Source organism: Symphalangus syndactylus, chromosome 19, assembly GCF_028878055.3.
Source record: "Symphalangus syndactylus isolate Jambi chromosome 19, NHGRI_mSymSyn1-v2.1_pri, whole genome shotgun sequence".
Classification (NCBI taxonomy): Eukaryota; Metazoa; Chordata; class Mammalia; order Primates; family Hylobatidae; genus Symphalangus; species Symphalangus syndactylus.
In genome coordinates this window covers 9,386,047-9,405,470 of record NC_072434.2, presented here as the reverse complement: position 1 = coordinate 9,405,470, position 19,424 = coordinate 9,386,047, and the positions used below count along the sequence as shown (strand labels likewise).

General features: G+C 54.1%; 1 protein-coding gene and 1 non-coding gene across 6 annotated transcripts in view; both read left to right on the top strand.

Moving 5' to 3' along the window:
• The window catches only part of GLIS1 (GLIS family zinc finger 1), a 237,084-nt gene that overhangs the window by 38,082 nt on the left and 179,578 nt on the right, over positions 1-19,424 (top strand). The gene's annotated exons all lie outside the window — the stretch shown is intronic.
• LOC129459065 (U7 small nuclear RNA) lies at positions 13,402-13,465 on the top strand. The gene has a single exon (XR_008649877.1). It is a non-coding gene; the product is annotated as a U7 small nuclear RNA (small nuclear RNA).

The following is a 19,424-nucleotide window of genomic DNA, read 5'->3' as shown; positions in this document are numbered from 1 at the left end:
GAGTTCAGAACCCTGCCTAACCCACAATGAGATGGTACTTCACACCCACTAAAATGGCTGTCACCAAAAAGACAGTAACAAGAGTTGGCAAGGGTGTAGAACATCTGGAATCCTTATACACTGCTGGTGGGACTGTAAATGGTGCTGTTGCTGTGGAAAATAGTCTGGTAGTTCCTTGAAAGGTTACCATTTGACATAGTTACCATTTGACCCCCCAGCTACACTCCTAGGTTTACACCTAAGAGAATTGAAAGCATGGGTCCACATGAAATTTGTACCAAAATGTTAGTAGCAGTATTATTCATCGTAGCCAAAAAGTGGGAACAACCCTAAATATCTATCAGCTGATGAACGGATAAACAAAATGTAGTATATCTGTGCAACGGAATATTATTCAGCCATAAAAAGTAATGAAGTACTGACATCCTACAACACGGATGAGCCTTAGAAACGTTATGCTGTGTGGAAGAAGCCAGACACAAAAGGTCGTATGTTATATGAATCCATTTACGTGAAATGTCCTGGACAGGCAAATCTATGGAGACAGAAAATAGATTAGTGTTGGCCAGGCGCGGTGGCTCACACTTGTAATCCCAGCACTTTGGGAGGCCGAGGCGGGCGGATCACGAGGTCAGGAGATCAAGACCACGGTGAAACCCCGTCTCTACTAAAAATACAAAAAATTAGCTGGGCGTGGTGGTGGGCGCCTGTAGTCCCAGCTACTCGGAGAGGCTGAGGCAGGAGAATGGTGTGAACCCGGGAGGCGGAGCTTGCAGTGAGCCGAGATTGCGCCACTGCACTCCAGCCTGGGCGACAGAGCGAGACTCCGTCTCAAAAAAAAAAAGAAAATAGATTAGTGTTGCCAGGGGCTGGGAGGAGGGGAAATAGGGAATGAATGCTAATGGGTACAGGTTTCTTTTTGGGTGATGAAAATGTTGTGGAATTAGATAGTGGTGATGGGTGCACACCTCTCTGAATACGGTAAGAACCACTAAATAGTGCACTTTAAAAGGGTGAATCTTGTGGTATGTGAATTGTATCTCAAATTTAAAAAGAAGAGCAAAAAACCAAACTCCTGCAGGATCTGACCCCTCCACCCACTCTGGGACCCACTGTCATGTGTGCTCCATGCATTTACACGAGCAGAGGCCATGCGTTTGTTCATGTTACCCTCCATCCTTCCTTCCTGACAGCCTGTCTTGGGCCGAGATGTACGCACTTCACAGATCTGTCACAGGAAGAAACCCAGAGCTTTGGAGCCACGGAGCCGCGTACCCTCCCATTCCCGCCCCTTCCTCTAGGTCTTGGTTTCCTTACCTGAAAACAGGGAGAAAAGGAGGAGGCGAGACTCCGTGGTACAGGGCTGTGATGAGGGGGAGGTGAGGGCTGGCAGTGGCCTGGGGGGTGCATCCAGAGCAGGAACATCTGACTACTCCGTCATATGCTGGTTCCTCCAGGCCGAGGGCCTTGCGCACTGTAGACGTTCCCATTTGAGGTAGCATAGTACAGTGGGCTGAGACCCTGGCTGAGCGTGTAGTGGCCTCTGCCATCCCCTGATAGAGGCATCCCAGCTCAGAGTCCTGGCTTTGGGTCAGGGAAGCCTGGATTTGAGTCCCAGCCCTTCTTCTGGCTGTGTGACCTTTTGCTGATCACTTGACCTCTCTGTGTTTTAGGGTTGTATATCTCTCCCAGTTCATATGTTGAAGCCCTAACCACCAGTATGATGGCATTTGGAGATGGGGGCCTTTGGGAAGTAATTAGGATTAGGTGAGGCCATGAGGGTGGGGGCCTCAGGATGGGAGTAGTACCTTACAAGAAGAGACACGAGAGAGCTTGCTTTCTTGTTCCCCCCATGTGAGGACACAGTGGGAAGGGAGCGGTCCACAGGCCGGGAAGAGACCTCTCACCGGAAACCTATCATGCTGGCGTCTTGATCTCGGACTTGCAGCCTCCACAACCAGGAGAAATAAATTTCTGTTGTTTAGGCACCCAGTCTATGGTACAGGTTGAGTATCCCTAATCTGAAAACCTGGAATCTGAAATGCTCTAAAATCCACAACTTTTGAGTGCCAACATGATGTTCAGTTGGAGCATTTCAGACTTTGGATTTTTGGCGTCTCAGGCTAGGGATGCTCAACTGGTCAGTGTAATAAAAATCTTCCAAAGTCCAAAGAAATCAAAAGCACTTCTGGTCCCAGGCATTTTGGATAAGGGGTATTGACCTTGTATCTTGTCATGGCAGCTGAGCAGACTAAGATCAGGCATCAAGTGGGCATGGTGGCTCACGCCTGTAATCTCAACACTTGGGGAGGCCGAGGTGGGTGGATCATCTGAGGTCAGGAGTTCGATACCAGCCTGGCCAACATGGTGAAACCTGTCCCTACTAAAAATATAAAAATTAGCCGGACGTGTTGGTGCGCGCCTGTAGTCCCAGCTACTCAGGAGGCCAGGGCAGGAGAATTGCTTGAATCTGGGAAGCAGAGAATGCAGTGAGCCGAGATCACGCCACTGCACTCTAGCCTGGGTGACAGAATGAGACTCTGTCTCAAAAAAAACCCCAAAAAACAAAAAACAAACAAGAAACAAAACAAAACAAAAAACAATCACGGCTGTAAAACTCATAGCACAGTGCAGTGTGTGGCAGGCGCTGTTACTCTTGGGAGGCTCCTTTTATGACTCTGATGGTCATTGTTGTGGGAATTTGGGCAAGTCACTTCAGCCTCTGACCCCATTTCCTCAGCGGGGTTTGGTGCTGCCTGCACAGGTTCGTGGTGAGGGTCAGATGAGATAATCTAGGTCAAGGGGCTCGTAAACCATGAAATGGCATGCTTGTGGAAGGGGCTGAGTTTTTATGGCAGAGAAACGAAGGGAAAGCCTGGTGGAGAGGTGGCAGCAGGTCTGGAGGGCATCCCTGGCTGGAAGCTCTGCCCGTGGACCTTTCAGGAAGCGGTTATGTTCTGGCAGCAGCCTCGGTCTACCCGGACCCAGGTGGCAGGGCTGAACAGAGGTCCCTGGCTTGGCCAAGGGCTGGTGTTCTGAGCTCACAAATATCTCACCCCTGATGGGGAAACGGGGCCAGTGCCCACAAGCAGTGGCACATGCTTGGAAGGCAGACCGGGAGGATGACCTGCCGCCTGGGTGGGGCAGCCAGTCTTCCTCACAGCTTTTTGGACCCTAAGTGAGAGAGAACCTTGGGTTACAGGGAAGGCTGCGGGTCAAAAGCTGCCTTCTGGGGAGGGTGAGGGGATATAGATGCAGAGGCTCAAGTTGGCTCCTGTTCCTGTTCCCTGACATCAGGACTCGGAAGTCTTCTGGATGGAAAATCACTGCCTGGAACTCCTTCTGCGTCATCCTCTGGAGTGTGTTCCGAGGGGGCATTGCCTATTGCATTTGTCTTCAGAGCTGTGGCCTAAGGTCCTTCCTCAGCTCTGACATCTCGCATTGGAGCTAGGAGGGTGTGTTCCTGGGAGAGTTTATGAGATTTTCTGGTTGGTTCTTTAATCGTTTCCTGTTTGTTTGCTGTCTGGTCTGGGGCAATGGGGTGGGTGGGGTGGGGAGTCCTCGGAATGTTAGCCTGGGCAGCACAGAAGAGGGCAGATGTCAGGAAACGGATGTGGAGACAGGGAGGTTTTCAAACGTGAGGGCTTTAGTTGCTAGAGTAACCCTGCTGTGTCCACATCCCAATACACGTCCTTGTATTTTACATAGAGTGTTCGTTGTAGCCGTTAGAACCACTGGCTCTGAGCCCAGTTCCACCTCTTATGGACTCTGTGACTTTAGCAAGTTGCTTAACCTCTCTGTGCCTCTGTTCCCTCATCTGTAAAATAATCATAGTAGCACTTACCTCCTAGGTTGTTGCTAGGATGAAGTGAGGCGATACGTGCAAAAGTGTCTAGGAGAGTGTCCACACCGGGTATATGCTAAATAAGTGTTAGCTGGACTGTGGAAGGAGTGTGATGGATGGGTAGGTCCTTCCAGAAGAGCTGTTTCTCCTTCCTCCTCTGCTGTGTAGTTTAGCTCCATGGATGCTTCTGGAGCCCTGAGCAGGGGTTGGATCTCTGCTGGGGGTGGATCACATCCTGAACCTGTCCCAGGAATGTTCACAGCCTGGGTAAGGGGAGGCCCCAGAACAGACAGTGGCCCCAGAGGAGGGTGGGATTAGGGGGGTGGCACTGAACCATGCTTTGAAGGATGAAGAGAGGTCCCTTAGGCAGAATGGTGAGGAGGAACTGCATGTGCAAAGCAACTGGAATAGGAAGTGAAAGTTGGCAGCAGAGTGAGAACCTCAGAGGGCCTTGAATGCTAAGCTAAGGAAGTCCCAACTCTGCCAGTAGGCATGGGGAGCCTCTGAAGGATTTTGGGCAGGGTGACCCACTCAGGTTGGCATTGCTGTCTTTCCTCCGCTTTCCTTACAGAGCCTGCTATTGTGTCATTCTTGGGGTTTGATGCTGTGACCGTCTTCCCACTATCCAGGCAATGTCCAAAAGTTCTTGTCCTGCCTCCTCCCAGCTCCCTCCCGTGGTCTTGAGAGAAGTAGTCCTCAGTGGCTATTGAATTCATTTATGAATCCACCCAGTGAAAACGGACACACCTCCTATAAAAATACTGGTCACCATGCTAAGCACAGTGAAGGGGCATCTCGAGAGGGGCTGCATGGGGATGCCACGTGGAAGGTATTCTGTGCCCAGACTCATGTGGCCATCTCTAGAGGCTGTCAGCCAGGGTTGAAAAGCGAAAGACTTGAAGAGACAGAGTTCTGCAGGAGTTCCAAGAGTGGATGATGGCCTGTTCCAGCTGGGGGAGGCAGGCAAGGCTCCGTGTGGGAGGTGGGCCCCTGAGCGCTGGCGGGAAGGGAGTTCTGGGCGGCATGGGCAAAGCATAATGGTGGGAAAGCAGACAGCACATAGGAGGACAGCAGTGAGCTCTGCTTGGCTGCACGGAAGGGCACATGGAGGAAACGACGAGAAATAAAGTTGGAGGGCCTCATGAGCATGGCCAGGTGGGGTGAGGGTAGGGGAGTTTGATTTGTTTTCCTGTAGATGGAGGGGGCCATGGAGAGTTTTTAGCCATGCTTTGGTAAGATTAATTTTCACACCCTGTGGTTCTTTGGAGAAAGGACAAGTGGTGCATTTTTCGATCTTTCAGATAGTTCTGGGTCGTGGATCCCGTGTTTGCAGAAAGGTAACTTGTTACATGAAACCTATGTAAAAATCCTCAGATTTCTACCTTAATGAAGGAGGCAATATTTCTCCCTTAGATTCCTTAAAACTTGAGTTTCAAGTGGGGAATAGTGATGCATAATTTATTTCTTCTGGTGCTTGATCTGAGATCTCAAGGGAAAGAACAGGAAGGAATTAGTGAGATCTATATTACAATTTAATTGCTTGAAGGAAAAATATTATGTTTTATTGTTAGCCATTAGCTGCTTCTAGTTTTATTAAACTCAGGCCTGTGCTGAGCAAAGCATTAACTGCTTGGAGCTCACCGGCTCCCTGAGGGGAGGGAAACCTTCAGAATTGTCCCACCTTGTAAAGCAGGGGTGACTGCTGGGAGTGGGGAAGCCCTGGGGATTTTGTGCATTGGAGACATTTCTGGACTTGGAGTGCAGCCTCCTGACTGCGAGTCTGCCTGCATTCTCAAGAGATGCTCTGGCACCCACAGCTAGGGGCCAAAGAGGGCCCGGAAAGGCCCCTGGCCCCTGAGTCAGGCAGACCTGAGCGTCTCCTAAGGTGAGTGATCTTGGTTGCATTGCTTAATCCGTCTTAACAGATGAAGAGTTTTCATTTCTAGCGGTAGTTGCTAGAGCTAAATGAAATACTGTATGTAAACTGAATACTCTTGTATTCAGTAGGTGCTCAGTAAAAGCCAGTTTTTGGGTCCTGGTGTGGCACACTTCTCCAGGCCATCTCCCCTCCTTTGTTCTGCCTCTGGTCTCCAAGCTCTTGTCTACCACCCTGCGTCCCTCCTGCCTTCCTGAACTGGACCTGGGGCCTCCCAGGACACAGGGTGGAGGGAAGAGGCCCAGGGTTGGGCTGAGCCCTCTGCTGTGCTGGACATTCACTGCTCGGTGCCTGCTACTTACTTGGCAGTCGTGGCACCAGTGAGATGGGTCCCTGCCTTCAGGGAGCTCCCAGCTGGCTAGCTGAGGACAGACAAGTCACTGTTGTAGTGCCCTGTCCGTCACCTTCTTCTGGTTAGGTCTTCGGCTCACCCAGCCTGGAGGTGACTCCCCTTGACCTCTGCTTCTCTCTCGTGCCATTCCTTCACGCTTCACTGCAGTTAGTGTTTCGTACACATCCTCCCCTTAGACTTGCACCATGACCTTGGAGGCCTCTCACTCCCCTTTTACACATGGGAGCTGCAAGCTCTAGAGGTGAGATGATGACCTGTGGTCACATAACTGGGGATTTGGGCTGCATAGTCCAGACCAGCTGAGAGTAGCAGAGCCTGGGGGCTTTCCTATTCCTCAACCCACCCCCACCCCAGCTGACTGTCGGCCTGCAGGGCTTCATTACACACACAGGGCTTTTTAAACAGATGCGGCCCTACTGTGGATTGTAATGTTTTCGTTGACTTGCCTCCCCTGACTTATTAGGAACCACTTGCTGCCTGGCCCTGGTCCCTAGTGTCTGGGGAGGTAGTGAGCCAGTATATATATTTACGTATATTTAGAGATGGGGGTCTCACTGTGTTGCCCAGCCTGGAGTGCAGTGGCTATTCGCAGGCACGATCGGAGCCGCCAATGTTTTCAGCCACCCTTCCATACCAGTACCATTGTGCTGTACAACATTTCATGCTTACCAAGTGACCCTACAACCTGGATTTTTTGAGGCAGCATCAATTTACTATGATAGTGAGAATTTAGCTCCTGCTAGTGTGTGTGCAGGACTGTGCTGTGTGCCCCACATAGCCCAGTCTATAATAACTCCTTCTACCCCAAGTCCCAGGTCCGAGCCCTTGAGCAGCTTGCCCAAGGCCACACAGCCTGTAGGAGGTGGAGCGGGGACCCCAGCGGTGTCTGCCCAGCTTGGGCTTTCTTCCTGGGTGGTGCTGCCACCTCAGCAGGGCCCCCTCTGCATGAGCTTAATTCATGGGCTGGGCCCAGCTTGGTGCCCAGGAGGTCAGGTCAGCAGGGCTTTCCTGGGCCAGCAGGGACACTGGGTGCAGCCCACTGAGAAGAGAAGGCAGAAAGGGTCCGTGGCAGGGCCAGCCGGCTTGCAGAAAGGGAGTGAGGAGGTATAAGTTTGGACTTGAGTCCACAGGGTGAGGTATGGGGAGGGGAAGAGAACAACCGCGTTCTGAGCCCCTACGGTGCTGGGTGCTTTGCTGGTGTCTTCTCTCCGTGTCACCCCTCCCCCAGCGCCCCTGCCATTTCTCACCTGGAGGGCCCATCCCCTCCATTTGGCCAACTCCCGCTGGTCTTTCAAATTCATTCAGGGCCATCCTAGACCTGCCCTGACCCCAGATTGGGTCAGAGCCCCTTCTTTGGGTCCTTGCAGTCCCTAGAGTGTCCCTCCATGCAGCACTGGGCACCTGTGTGGTGGCCGCCTGTTGCCTATCTCCCCTACCAGGCAGTGGACTGCGGGGGCCAGGACTGTTTGCTCCTCTTCGTGAGCCCAGTGCCCACCGTCAGGCCTGGCCCAGACAGGCGCTCAGGGAAAGCTTGTTCAGAGCGACGGTGATGACACAGCCTCCTCGTGTCTGCGTCGTGTTTCCTATTTCCCAAAGCATCTTTTCATCAAGGTCACTTTGAGTGGCACAGCCATCTGGAGGGTTAGGTAAGGCAGCGATCGATGAAAAGGCACGCTTTCCAGGTAGGGGCACTGAGGCTCAGGAGGCCACCCAGTGCGGTGGTAACAGAGCCCGGCCTCGACATCCCGGGCTTGCTGCACCATCCCCTCCCCTCTTCAGTGCCGCCAGGGCGCCTGCTTTATGATGCCCACACCCTTGGCGACCCCGAGGCCGGGACTGCTTGTAATCAGATTGCCTTCCTCCCCACTGAGCTCATGCTGCTGAGGGAATGGAAATTTGGATCTGTGGGTGGGGGTGAGAGGCTGGGCTGTGGGGGCAGCTCTGGCTGGGGTGCTGTGGGACCAGGATGGGATGTAGTTCTGGCCTCTGGCCGCAAGGGCTGCTGAGAACCATCTCAAGTGGTTGGCCAGATGCCTGCCCCCCAGTGCTGGGTGTCCAGAAGGTTTGGGATGGTCAGCAGCAGGGAAGATGGATCTTCTGAGGTTAAGTTGGCCACGTTGGTGGCCTCCAGAGACTGACTGCCTCCAGGGAGACCTGGGTTCAAGTCCTGCCACTGACTTGACATGGGGCCATGGCAAGTCACAGCCCTTCTCTGCCTCAGTTTCCTCATCTGTAAAGTGGGATAATAGTCTCAGAAGGGGCGGTAGGGAGGATTAAATTGTGAAACAGTGCCTGTAACGTATGGCACCACGATGATTTCCTTGCCTGCAGAGTGGAATGTACTTTGCCCTGCTTCTCTCTCTGGGTTGATACAAGGTCTTGACGAAGCACCCTCACACTGAAGTGCTGTGCACGTGTGAGGGACATACCTTCTGTCAGAAAGGATGGACATGGATGTAGACGGGTAGAGAAGGGCTCTAGTGGTGCTTCCTGGGATGGGATGGGCCCCTGGGAGTCCACTGACAGACAGGCCAGTCCAGCCAGTGAAGATTGAGTGGGTTCCTGGAAGACTTTGGGGTTTACTTAGGGTGGCGGTACCCACCATCCAGAGAACTGGGCCTGCAGGGGCCTTGGGCAAGCGTATGGTTCCAGCCCAGTGGGGAGAAAGCAGGCCCGAGCTGGGACGGCCTAGGTTTCCCCTACTTCCCTTCTTAACAGCCAGCTTCTAGCCAAGCCCTCCAAAAACTCACCCCTACGTGGGTCAGGGTCCCCCACTTCCACTCAGGCTAGGGCCCACACCCCCTGTATCCCTCTCCCAGCTACACCCACAGTGGCTGAGAAACGGGGCTGCTGGAAGCCCCGTTTCTCAGCACAACCCCAAACTCTAAATCAGGGACAATAGTGGCACCCACCTGGCGAGGCTGGGTGAAGGTTACTGTAACCCTGTAGGGTAACGTATTAATGAGTGTAAAGCACATAGTAAGTGCTCAATAGTTGCTAGCTATGTTTATTGTTATCGTTACACCCTTCACGTTATTACTACATTCTTTCCACACACATCTCAAGTACATTGGACACCACTTGCTATTTTATGGTTGTGTTGAATCCATTTACTCTTCAGGCAGTGGGGAGCCGTGGAGGGCTTTTGAGGAAGGATATGACATAGGGTTGAGCTCCAGGTTGCTGAATCTGGCAGTGAGTTTAAGCCTCATTACATGGTGTGCTTAGTTCAAAAGGGGCTTTATTGTTCTATAGTAGTTTTAGAAATAGCATTTCAAATCCTCTCTTCAGTTGGGGAAAAAGAGAGGTTGGATGAGAAGGAAAAGAAAGCTTGTGTTAGGAAAAAGGGAGGCAGTTTGAGGGGTCAGGTATTTAACAGAGATAGGGAGAACTGCAGAGTGGGCTGCAGGCTGGGCGTGAAATTTCCAGACACCGTCTCCAGATCAGATTATAAGTGTGGAACTCCCCGCTCCTCCACGACCCCTATCCATACGGGCCTTGCTGCTGCCATGGTGGGACTAGAGTAATGGTAATATACATCTCTCTATGCTTTCAGAGACAGTCACTGGGGCGGAGTTGGTTTAACTGTGGAACCTGGTAATGCTGGGTGGGTGCGACTCTGGGTTGGAGTGGGGGTAGGAGGGAGGTCAGGATTGGCCATGAAAGGAATATAGAGGCCATTTAGAGAAACTGCAAATTCAGTAAGGTGGAGCTGTGCAGAAATGAAGGACCCTTTATTAACAAATCCGAAGCTCAGCCAGTGTATGATTTGATGCTGGCTGAGTGGCTGCAGGGAGTGGCTGGTGGAAAAGGTGTGGAAGCTCCAGGCGAGGGGGTTGTTGGGAGAGGGGATGGAGGAGGAGCAGTGGTGGAGGAGCGCATGGACGTGGGAGAGCATATAGAGCAGCAGGGGGCTCAGCTCCTCCCAGTCCTTGCGAATCTGGAATCCGGGGCCCGGGGTCCTCCCAGGCCTCATCATCTCCGGTGATTCTGCTCATGGAGTCCAGGGTGGGCCCAAGATTCTGTGGGCAACAGGCAGAAGGCCAGACTTTGAGGGACATGGATTTAGGTTCATGTGTGGCTCCTGTGGCGGTGGGAGGGGGGATGATGAGATGGGCAGGGCTGGGTCAGACTGGGGTCTGTGGGCAGCAGGTGGTGAGAGAGGCTGGGCCTGGGCACTGAAGCCCCCACTGTGGGTGCAGCTGGAGAGGGACACAGCGGGAGTTTGCCCTAGCCTGAATCTCTACACATTTTTTTGTAGAGATGGAGGTCTTGCTGTGTTGCCCAGGCTGGCCTTGAACTCCTGGCCTTGAGTGATCCTCCTGACTCAGCCTCCCAAAGTGTTGGGATTATAGGCATGAGCCGCGGTGCCTGGCCTCTCCCTTCCTTTTTGAGAGGCAGTGTGGGCAAGTGCTTGAGGAGGAATGTGGACCCTGCAACCTGGGTTTGCCTCGTGCCTGCTCCTTCACTGCTAGCTGGACAGCCTCAGGAAGGTTACTTGTGCTTCAGTTGCTTCAGCTGTAAAAAGGGGGACATAATTGTATCCACCTCAAGGGGTTGTTATGAGGATTACACGTCTAGATTTATGCAAAGCGGTTGGAGTGGCACCTGGTTTTTATTATTCCTGCTCCAGCCACACCCTTGGACAGTTCTCACATCGACATCATCACCTGTTTCCAGTGATGCCAACCTTTCTGCTGGAATGCCCTTTCCTCTTTCTCTGTCTGTTAAGGCCAGTTCAAATGTCCTGCCTCCTGAGTCTCATTTTCTCAGGTGAAAACAGGGGTTAATCATTGCTGCCCTGCCTGCCTCTCTGGACAACTGAGGGAGAAACGGCCCTGGCACTCTGAACAGCACTGGACAGCACAGGCTGCACCACAGTGTCCTGCTTGTTCTGTCACGTCCGTTGCCAGATGCAGATGTTGAAGCCAAGAGGTGCTGTGGTTAAAGTGTCCTTTCTCTACCCTCCAAACTGACCATTTGGCGGCCAGTTCAGGCAGAGGCCATTTGAGATTTGGTTCCTGAAGCAGCCCCTGCCATGTCCCATATGAGGCCAGTGGAAGCCGCCCCAGCTGTGTCCTGCAGCACAGGTCTTCACAGAACGAGGGCCTTGGAGACCACCCTGTTCCCCATCATGTGCTGATGGGGGCAGTGGAGCCTGGGGCAGTGAGCCATCCCTGCCTGTGGCCCTGAAGATGCGGTGCCGTGGTGCTGAGCGTTGCTGGGCGGTGAGGCTCCCTGGCCTGATGCCATCACTGTGCACATGTGGCTGATGTTTGATTCCTGTTCTTCACCGTTTCTAGCCTATGCTGGGGACCCAGAGATAAATCAGCTTCAGGCATGACGCAGGGAGCTCACAGCAGAGGGGGCAGGCCACCGGGTATCAGATAATGACCACACAGTGTGACTCAGGGTCAGGGAGCCCAGTGCAAGGTGTGAGAGAGCTTCATTTGGGAAGAGATAGGCTTGTGTTGGCCTGACAGGGAGGGGAAAGGCATTCCACTCACTACATGTAGCCCAGAGGTGCAAAGTGGACAGGGATAAACCGGCTCTGAAGGGCACATGTGGGCAAGTGAAGGCTGGCAAGGGCCAGGGGCCTGAGGGCCAGGCTGAGCTCCTGGGACCTCATCTGCAGGGGCCAGTAATGGGCGCTGAGATGCCGCTCAGAGGGGCCTGGTTGAGGGTAACACATCACAGATGCCACACTCCTGGACAGGAGATGTCTGGTCTCAGGCTGTTGCTGTGGGCCCAGAGAGGGGCACGGTTTGCCCAGCGTCACACAGGGCATTGGTATTGCCTGTGGCCAAATGGAGAAGTAAGTCTTTGTTTGGGCTAAGTGTTGAGAGTGAAGACCTCTTGAGCACTTGCCTTCTACTGTTCTCAGGCAGAAAGGTCACAGCGCAGATCTTGCTGGGACTCCCTGTCTCTGTGGTCACTTGCTCTGGTCTGGCTGACTCTCAGCTCAGGATGTTTCTGGTTGGGAAGATACATGGAACTCAACAGGTGGGTCAACTTGGTAGACGGTGGAGGGCTGCAGCCAGGAGGGAGGACTGGAACCAGAGCCCAGCCGGGGTAAATGCTTCTTGCCTGGGGAAGGAGGGCAGCTGCTGTGAGTCCTGCCCAGGCAGATGGTGCCTCTGTGAAGCCTCTGAGGCCTTCTTCCCTCTGACTGGGCTGTGGCTCCTCTGTACGCCCACTGCCCCCTGCTTCGCTCCATCATAGCACTTACTGCTCTGAATTGAAACTCTCCACGTCTCTCTTTCTAATGTCTGTTGAATGAGTGTTGAGGTGCATGGACCAACTGTACCTTTGAACTGGTCTCTTAACCTGCCCCACCCTGTGAGGGTGGAGTGTAACCACCCGGTGGCCTGCCCCCTCTGCTGTGAGCTCCCTGCGTCATGCCTGAAGCTGATTTATCTCTGGGTCCCCAGCATAGGCTAGAAACGGTGAAGAACAGGAATCAAACATCAGCCACATGTGCACAGTGATGGCATCAGGCCAGGGAGCCTCACCGCCCAGCAACGCTCAGCACCACGGCACCGCATCTTCAGGGCCACAGGCAGGGATGGCTCACTGCCCCAGGCTCCACTGCCCCCATCATCACATGATGGGGAACAGGGTGGTCTCCAAGGCCCTCGTTCTGTGAAGACCTGTGCTGCAGGACACAGCTGGGGTGGCTTCCACTGGCCTCATATGAGACATGGCAGGGGCTGCTTCAGGAACCAAATCTCAAATGGCCTCTGCCTGAACTGGCTGCCAAATGGTCAGTTTGGAGGGTAGAGAAAGGACACTTTAACCACAGCACCTCTTGGCTTCAACATCTGCATCTGGCAATGGACGTGACAGAACAAGCAGGACACTGTGGTGCAGCCTGTGCTGTCCAGTGCTGTTCAGAGTGCCAGGGCCGTCTCTCCCTCAGTCGTCCAGAGAGGCAGGCAGGGCAGCAATGATTAACCCCTGTTTTCACCTGAGAAAATGAGACTCAGGAGGCAGGACATCAAACGACCTGAGAGAACGTGCTCAGTCATCCACAAAGTGCTATTGAAAGCAGGGGGCTTGAGGAAGAATGTGGACCCTGCAGTTCCAAGACTACTGTGACGTTTTTATTCCCCAGCCATGCCTGGCCCAGAGTCTGGCCTAGGGGTGTGGCTGGTGCCTCTGGTGTACTCTTGGGCTTTCATGAATTCTGCCAGCAGGTGTCCTCAAGGTGCCCCCAAATGAATTCGCTGCCATTGGGCAAGATCAGGCACTCAGTAAAAATGGAAAAACGAGTGGTGCAGCCCTTTTAGAATTTTTCTGGCAGGTTTTCTGGTTTTCACCAGAAAACATCCCCCCCACACAAAAACCAATTTAAAAACTGTACTTATTTAGCAGGTTTTCCCTTAGCACCTCTTCTTGTACATGACACCGTATAGGGGCTGTGGGCCTGCCCTGGAGGAGCTCAGGGTTTCCTGGGGAAAGCAAGACAATCACCCATCAGCGTGAGACCAGGGAGGAGGAGTGTGCTGTGGAGCTCGGGAAGGACATCCTAGTTCCCAGTCGGGAGACCAGGGAAGTTCCCAGTCGGGAGACCAGGGAAGTCTTTGTGGAGGAGGGGTCATTTGGCTCGGGCACTAAGGAATGGGCGGGAGAGCAGAGAGGGTGGTAGGAAAGGTGGCACAGAGGCTGGGGGACTGGGTGTAGTCCCTAGTCCCTGGCTCAGCAGGACTGCACAGCTGCACGAGGGGAGAGCCCCCTTCCACCCGCCACCTCTTCCCCTTTCCCCACCTCTCCCCTGCAAAGTGCTCAGAGCACATTTTGTAGGGACTAGTCAAAATACAGACTCAGACGGATTTATCCCCCATGAGCCCACACTCGCATTCCTGGGCACAGGAGGGAGCGATGAGCCCGTGGGGATGTTTGCAGAGAAAACAGAAACGAATGAGTCTGGTGAGGTGCTCGTCTTGAATCAGGGACCGAGCGGGTGTCAGCACGCCACACACAGGGCCACAGCCTGCCGAGCAGGAAACGCGCTGGGGCAGGGCCAGTCTGGCCTCCAGCGAGGCAGCCCCGGTTCCTCAGCCTCGACAGCACAGCACGGTGATCCTGATGGCTCCAGAGAGGGCCAGGGGCTGGGTCCTCCGGGCTTGAGGTGGGGCTAGGGGCACAGCCGGGCCCGCTTGCGTCTAGGACTCTTCCTCATCTATGATGTGGTGGACGCCACCAGCTCCCTGAATTGGGGTGAGAGATGCGGGGAGGTCAAGCACCTGTGCCTGGGAGCTTGCACAAGTGGGAGCAGTTGTCACTGTCCCCTGGTGACATGGGGGCCTGAGGCAGAGAAAACCTTGTGATACCCGGTTAACTGGAACCCCTGTTAGCCAGAACTCCTGCCCACCATCCATCCCTTCGTAAAGGAGGTGGCCAGATGCTATGGGAAGACCCTGGCTGGGTGGTGGGCGGCGGGACCTCTGACCTGGCACTGCCCCTTCCTAGCTGGGAGGACCCGTTGCATGTAAGCAGACCTTGTGGCTTGGGGAAGAGAACGCACAGAACCATCCGACAGCAGGGGGCCCTTCAGGAAGCTCCTCGGCTCTCACAGGGTGAGGAGAGCGGGGATGTACTCGGGTCTTCCATGAGGAGTTATTGTGGGGGCTCAACTGTACAAGGCCTAACATGGGCTTGGTAAAGTGGGGCTGGCTGGTTGGACCAGGTGATAGATGTTGTCTCAGAGTCTCCTTAGAATGGCTGGGAGTAAATAATTAGTGAAAGAACTCCATGGGAAGCCCTTAGGAGACTGTTCTTTCCTTCCACTGCCCACCCCCCAAAAATATCTGAGAGACCCAGGTGGGCAGGTGATGCCTTGCAGGGTATGAAAGGCCTTGGGAGCTGGGACTACTTCCCTCCTCCTCCGTCCAAGAGGTGAGCGGCCCCTTCCAAGTCCAGCTCTCCTGCTTGGCTCTTGTTCTGCTCCCACCCCAAGTCCAGCTCTCCTGCTTGGCTCTGGTTCTGCTCCCACTGTGATTCTCTCGTTTGCCTCCATCTTGGGAAAACCTTTCCTTAACTTCAGGAGATTCTGGGTTCCAGTCCATGTTCTGCGCCTCGGAGGCTGTGTGACCTCGGCCAAGTCACTTGGCCTCTCTGAGCCTCAGTGGCCTCACTGGCAGTGGGGTAGCTCTTGGGAGCCTCCTATACACAGCTCTGGAATCCACCATGTACCAGGGCAAAGAAAGGGCTCAACACTGTCAGGAAGTTCAGTTAGGTGTTAGGTATGGTGATCCTGCAGGCCACAGTCCCATCTCCCTAGCATGGTGGACAAGGCCCTTGGCGATCTGGCCACAGCAAACGTATTGCCCCACCCCGCCACCGTTCAGGCCACCCGGAACATTTCGCATTCTTTGAACCCACCACATGTTCTCATGCTTCTGTGCCTTTGCGTGGTCGCTCTTTTCTTGGCTGGAGAGCTCCTATTTCTCTCTTAAACCCAGCTCAGATGCTCCCTTTTGGACTCCTTCCTGTTTCTTTCAAGCAGAGTCAGTTCCCCTGGCCAGAGATGAGCACTGTCTTCCCTGCGTTCCAGTTTATCTGCTCCCCTCGCTGCCTCCCCTCACAGTCTGTGAGCTTCCCAAGGAGAGGGAGAGGATCTGATTTATCTGTGCCTCCAGGGCCCAGCTCAGGGTCTGCCACCAACCAAGCAAGGACCATTTTCCTGTGTTCACAAGGACCTCTGCTCTCTTTCCGAACCTTCTTTCCCACTTTGGAGGGAAAAAGCACTGTGGATGAGAACAAAGCAATGTCCTCCATCAGAGAGGCCAGGGGGCTGGTGGAAAGTGGAGTAGGCTGAGCCAGAGGGGAGAATTGTGCCGTGTGGAGCTGAAAGATAAGAAGGGGCTATGATCTGACTTGGCAGTGCGCTGCCTCCAGAATGGGCTGCAAGGGAATCTTCCTTCCTTCCTTCCTTCCTTCCTTCCTTCCTTCCTTCCTTCCTTCCTTCCTTCCTTCCTCCCTCCCTCCCTCCCTCCCTCCCTGATTTACTGAGTACCCAGCTTCAGGGCAGTCATAGCTCTGCTCCTTGGGGAAACAGTGGAGCACGAAAGTGAACCTCCTAAAGGGGCTTTGCAGTCTGGTGGGAGAGATGGAAGGAACAATGGCCATAGGTGGGCAGCTGGGATCATGGCTGCGGGAGTGGAGAGGGGCCAGTGAGCAGCCTGGTGGATGACGGGGAGAGGAAACTAGAGGAAGGGCCGGGGCAGAGGGGTAGGGCAGGTTTCTGACGGAACCCATGCATGAGAGGGAGTGGGGAGAATCTGAGGTGGGGCTGGCCACAGGCTGGCTGGAGGGCTCAGCAGGGAGCAGTTCCTGAGGCCAGATGGCTCGGCACAGTTGCAGCGGCTCCCAGCAGATCTGGCTGTGGGATGGAGGACAGATTGAAGGGCCAGTCAGGGGCAGGAGCCTCAGACCGTGGTAGCGGTGGCCAGTGCTGAAGGAGAGGAGGGGATGGGTTAGGACCCACTATTTGAGACCTGACAACTGACTGGATGTGAAAGCTGAGGGTGAGGGAGACAGTCACAGGCAAGGAGGGAAGTGACAGTTGTCTCAGGAAATAACTTGTTGGAAGAGAGGGGAAAAAACACAAAGAACTCAGCAGGGATCTCTGCAACTCAGGGTAATTTTGGCTTCGGAGAGTCAGCCTGCTAATCAGATTGTAAAAATCAGGTACCAGGGTTTTTGCAGAAAATGCAGCAGATCAAAGCCAGCGTCGATTAGGCTCTGATTAAACATTGCCGAGGAGGTCAGACTCATTACGGAGGAATGTACACAGGCCGGCAGCGCTGACGGGGGATAATAACAGATCGCGCCCGGCAGCGCAGACACCACGGCGCTCTGGGGACGCGGTCCTCCGCGGCGGGGCGGCCACAAGGAATGGTATGTCCGCGAGCTCCAGTGGGAGTGAAGGTGCAGGGGTGTATGGCAGCATGTAGGGTCAGCTGCGTGCTGTCTAGTCTCCTTCTCTGTGGCCCCTGGATGGGGAGTGCTCCTGTGAGCTGGGCATTGGCAGAGGCCAGCCAGGACACCAGCCTTGCTGTCTTTCACCTTTACCTGCTTGCTCATGGCCTTTTTGCTGGAGGAAATGCCTCCCCACCCTCTTCTTCCTTCTGTTTCCCTCCCAGAACTCTGCCAGCATCTCCTCCAGGAAGCCTTCCCTGACTTCCAGCCCAGGTCAGGTGTCTCTTCTGGGTCCCCACAGCCTCAGTGCTCTGGCTTGTCTCCCCTCCCGTGAGTCTCTTGATGGCAGCATGACTCTCTGTGTCCTCTGTTTCTAGCTCAGGGCTGGGCAGAGTGGATTCACTAATCTGGGCAGAGCCAATTCCCTGAAGCCACACAGCAAGCCAGGCTCCACTTGCCTGCCCTAAAGCAGGCCCGGGACTTCTGCTGAGAGGGAGTCATGGTGTAGGGGTGCTGGGAATCTGCTGGCCAGGAGGAGAGGAGAGGTAGGTGGCCTGCCAGGCTGGTGTGGGAGCTGTATGAAGGAGATGCATGGCAGGGAAGAAGGGAATGAGTGCCAGGCTGAAGAGCCTGGACGTGACCCTGTGGGCACTAGTGAGCCACTGAAAGTTGTTGATTTGAGGTAGTGACAGAAACCAAACTGTGCTTCAGGAGGTACTGGAGGGCCCTCCATTTCTTTTGTGAGAGCAAGATTCTCTGAACAGCCACCCACCCTGGTGGCTTCGACCTCTACTTGTTGCTTCACCTCACAGTGTGAAGTGAGGCTCACCTGTCACCTGCAGTGGTCCCCATGCACAATCTTAAGGGGCCCAGGCTGGTTTTGACCACAGAAAGCCCAGGAGTCAGAGGGAGCAGGGAGACCCCTAGAGGCTTCTAGGTTTTCCCACGCTTTCCCAGGGTTAGGAAAATCGGCTGAATTTGGTTCACACATTCCATAAATACACAACACCTTCTGGGCGCCAGCCCTGTGTTGAGTTCTGGGGAGGCCCTGAGGTTCTAGCAGCCTGGCTCCCTCCAGAGAGGGCAGGAGGAGCTGGACTGCAAATATCTTGGGGGTGGGGAGAACATGGACCCAGGAATGCCCTGCCCATCTGAGGGAGACATGGACACCCCCAGGCCTGGCTGGGAACTTTGGAGTTTAGAAGGAAGGAACACAAAAGCCCTTAACCTCCCAGCTGGAATGTGGACACTTCATCCGTCCTGCTCTCCGTCTCTACTCCAGCCCCATAAATGTCCAATTTGGGGAAAAGATTCCACTCTAAGCCCCAGCAGAATAAGGTGATTAAGAAACTGAGCTCCATAAAATTGTCCGCGCTCTGGCAGGCGGGGTTGAGTCTCAAGCCTGGCAAGGACTGTACAAAGCCCTTGTCCTCGAGTCCACGTCCTCCCAATGCACAAATCCCTTCTGCAGCATCTCCAGCAAGTGACCACCCACCGTGTGCTTGAGGGTCTCTCTTGACAGGTGCTCGTTACCTCCCCAGGGTACCCAATTCAGCGCTGCGACACTCCATTCCTGACAAGCATTTACCGGGCACCTCGGTCACTCTTTCATTCCACATGCCTGCCTGTGCCAGGTCTTCTGCTAGGGCTAGAAACAGAAGAGCTAAGGCTAGTACCTGCTAACATCCTTGATGCGTGCTGTGTGCCAGACACAGTGCTGATTTATGTGGATGATCTTGTGTGATCCACGTGAGGACTCTCTGAAGTACGTGGTGCCCTCATTCTCCCCATTTCACAGATGAGGTCCGCAGAGATAGAGTACCTCCCCCAGGGTCATGCAGATAATCAGAAGCAGGGCTGGGGCTTGGACGCAGGATTCTTTGACACCGTAGTCTCTGCTCATGGTCATTGTGCTCCACAAGTTAGGAGGCCTTTGGTTCGGGGACTCAGGCTCTGGGGACTGCCTGCCTGCGGTTGTAATCACATTCACCTGGTATGAGGATGCCCGTTAGGGAGTTACTGAGTGTGAGCGCTCGGATGAGCACCTGGCCGTTGGTAGACGTTCAGGAGGTGTTCACGGTGTATATCCACAGTGCAGGTGGGGAGCCAGGAATGCGTCTGCCAGAAGTGGGACCCCAGACTCCGTATGCCAGGACTGAACTCACCTTCTTTCCTTTCCTTCGAAAGCACTGTGCCACCCTCTGCCTCAGTGCTTTGCACAGAGCATTCCCTTGACCTGGAATCCTCTCCCTTCCTTTGCTGCAGCCTTTGCTCACTATTTCCTCATTCTTCATGTCTCAGTTCATGCTACTTCTACAGGGAAGACTTCCTGATTCCTCTCCGATGTATACCCCCTTCATGTGTCTAAC